This window comes from Oreochromis aureus, linkage group 15, assembly GCF_013358895.1.
Source record: "Oreochromis aureus strain Israel breed Guangdong linkage group 15, ZZ_aureus, whole genome shotgun sequence".
NCBI lineage: Eukaryota > Metazoa > Chordata > Actinopteri > Cichliformes > Cichlidae > Oreochromis > Oreochromis aureus.
In genome coordinates this window covers 5,486,173-5,489,161 of record NC_052956.1, presented here as the reverse complement: position 1 = coordinate 5,489,161, position 2,989 = coordinate 5,486,173, and the positions used below count along the sequence as shown (strand labels likewise).

Below are 2,989 nucleotides of genomic sequence, written 5' to 3'. Positions count from 1 at the left end.
ACGCCTATTAAAACAGCTTTGACAGACTACCTGTTCTGTTTGTGTTCACTGTTTATTCACACATGAAACCACGCGTTCATGCAACACTTCTTAGTTGGACATGCACCTCCATGCTTTCTTCTGCCTGGATAAGAGGTGAGGCTCAATACAATGTGAATTTCTTACATTGTTAACCTTTAGTTTTATCACACGGGGAAAGAAATATTAAATTTTTTCACTTCATAATGAAGGACAAGCACAACTAATAATTTCCCATGATGGCTTGGTTCCAGGGCAGGGTTCTAGGGGAAACTCATTTGACATTGTGAGCCACATACTGCCCACTTTGATCTAAAGCAACCTGGATCAGTAAAATTCCCCTTTCTGTCAGTTTAATTACAGAGATATCTTATAAGCTTTGCATTTGTAACAACACCTCAGTTATTCAACATGACAAATCGTGCTGCGGTAAATGAATGAAATCTGGCTTAAATGGTGAGAAATAAATGTGTAAGATAGCAGAAAATCTTCTGGTTGCTCGTTACACAGACTGTCCTGTCATTGCAAAACAAAGCCTTGAGTTTGACACACCTTCTCTAGGAGATTTCTAAAGTTTCCTTCTACTTCATTTTGAGAATTACCTCCATGACTACTGAAGTGTTAGTATTGCAGCTAACCAGCAGGTGGCAGTCTTGTTCAGGCAAATGAGAGCTTTTGGAATTTTTTTTCCATAACATTAATCACTTGATCAAACGGGGAAATTGCTGTCTATGTGATATGTAGCCTATATCCTGTTGTCTCCCCCTCGGTCTCCCATCACAAATGTATTGCTTCCACTTCATATATATTTTATATTCAAAGAGCGGAATAAAACTGCTTCTTCATAATTTATGAGCTACTTTTAGGAGAAACACAAGCACTCATAGCCATTAAACCGGCAGCCTGTGGCATCGCTGTTATGTGAGGGGAAAAAAAGGTGTGATCAGCAGGATAGACTGGCACAATCATCCCGTCAGGCTGTCACTAAAACAGCTCTGACTGAATGACTGATCTCTTCTGGGCTGGCCACATCAATCTTCAGCAAGTGTCAATCAGAATTAGTGAGATATTTACATTTAAAAAAGAAAAACCCCACTGATGGTAATATATGTGCTATTATTGTGCTTTCTGTGCTGTTTACAAACCCTATCACCTTTGAATGGCAATCAAACTACAGTAGCATCGAGCACAGGCTTGAAAAGAGCTGCATCTATCTTACACCTTCAGGGAAATGGGCCCTCTTTGATAGGTATTCAATAGCTTGAAAACAAATCCCACTGCACAATCCCTCTTTGACCATCTTTTCGCACTGATGCAATTCCCTCGTCTGCATGTCTCCATATATTGACCCAGAGTTTTGTTTACCTGCAATGTGTGCAACGTCTATGAATGATTAATATCGCCTCCCGGGGGCTAGAAGCCCAGACTGAGCAACATTTCATGTGATGCAGAAACTTGACAGTTTAAGATACTGTGAGAAGGGAGGGAGGGGAAAAAATTAATTCATGCCTTTATGTCAGCGATAGATTTGAACGTACAGGTCTAGTCAAGTTGGGGAAAGGATCACATTAATCTAATTTCATTTTTAAGCTCCGCAGGGATGTTTATTTAACCCACTGCTAAGACCTGTGGTTAGTTTAGACCAGGGGTCCCCAATCTCAGTCCACGAGGGCCGGTGTCCCTGCAGGTTTTAGATGTGTCCTTGATCCATCACAGCTGATTTAAATGGATAAATTACCTTCTCAACATGTCTTGAAGTTCTCCAGAGGCCTGATAATGAGCTAATCGTGTGATTCAGGTGTGTTGACCCAGGGTGAGATCTAAAACCTGCAGGGACACCAGCCCTCGTGGACTGAGATTGGGGACCCCTGGTTTAGACATTAAAGATTGAGTTATATTATAAAGTCGGGATAAGAGGGTGACAAATTAAATGCAACATGGAATACAAAGTTGCTTCATTAGGATGGCTGTATTGACAATTGGCCTGGATTCTAGAGTGGATAGGCAGTTTTTTCCTCTGCACCTTTTTAACTGCAATTTAGATAACTGTGTATCATGAATTTTTAGGAGGGGGGAGGGTATGGGTAATGGTCTTGGGCTGTACAGAACTTAAATCCAATGCTCTGATGTCAGCTAACCATTAGTCACCACGAATCAAGAACAATGTGCCACTTCCTCTATTCTCAGTTCTATTCTAAGCCATGCTTCCCTTGTGGTACAGGCCCAATTATTGAGTATGCACCATGGGAACAGCTGCACAATTTGCCAGTCGCATGACCTCAGAGAAGCAGCAGCAGTATGACTGCATGTCTTCACACTGCATGATGAATTGAAGCTTACTAATAAGAAATTAACAGGAACTGCTTACCCTGCAGAGATTGCATTGTTTTGTTTTTGTACCGAAGAGGAACATTTGAGAGGCTTTGTGTCAATCTAAATAGAAACATTCACACTAAGGAAACAACTTCCTCTACATACATTAAAGTATTTAATCTTTAATTCATGCGGTGCTTTATGCTGAGAGTTGTGTCACTGAAAGGCCACCGGCAGAGTCTACCAGAGGAGACCTTAAATGTGAACTGTTTGAAGAGTTCAGTCACTGATAACTTATTCCAGATTTTGAACAGCATGCAGAACTGATTGTTAAACACTGCCAGGAGGATGGGTGAAGGATGGAGTGATGGAAAGAGAGTAGGGGATCAATGCAGCCAGAGAAGCCAGTGAGCTCGGGCCTCAGCGGAAACTATCAATACTGAGCTGTGGTCTAAGCACTTAAAATGTAAATGCATCTTCAATAGGAACAACAGAAAACAGAAAGTAGTGTCAGAGCCTTGGGAGCTCTCCAGGTGCATCGCGTTTATTTCTCTGTGAGAATCTCTGCAGATACAGTAGCACAACGTTATACTACATTGGGTAGGGGCAGTGATGCATTGCAACAAAACAATGGCCTGCAGTTTTATTTAGCTGCAGT

General features: G+C 41.5%; 1 protein-coding gene across 3 annotated transcripts in view; it reads left to right on the top strand.

Moving 5' to 3' along the window:
* The window catches only part of wdr20b (WD repeat domain 20b), a 10,311-nt gene extending 10,282 nt beyond the window's left edge, over positions 1 to 29 (top strand). For all 3 annotated transcript variants that reach the window (XM_031755131.2, XM_039598861.1, XM_039598860.1), the window contains one exon: positions 1 to 29. This exon is cut by the window's left edge and continues 1,929 nt beyond it. The gene's annotated coding sequence lies outside the window, so the exon portion shown is untranslated.
* The last annotated feature ends 2,960 nt before the right edge of the window (positions 30 to 2,989 follow it).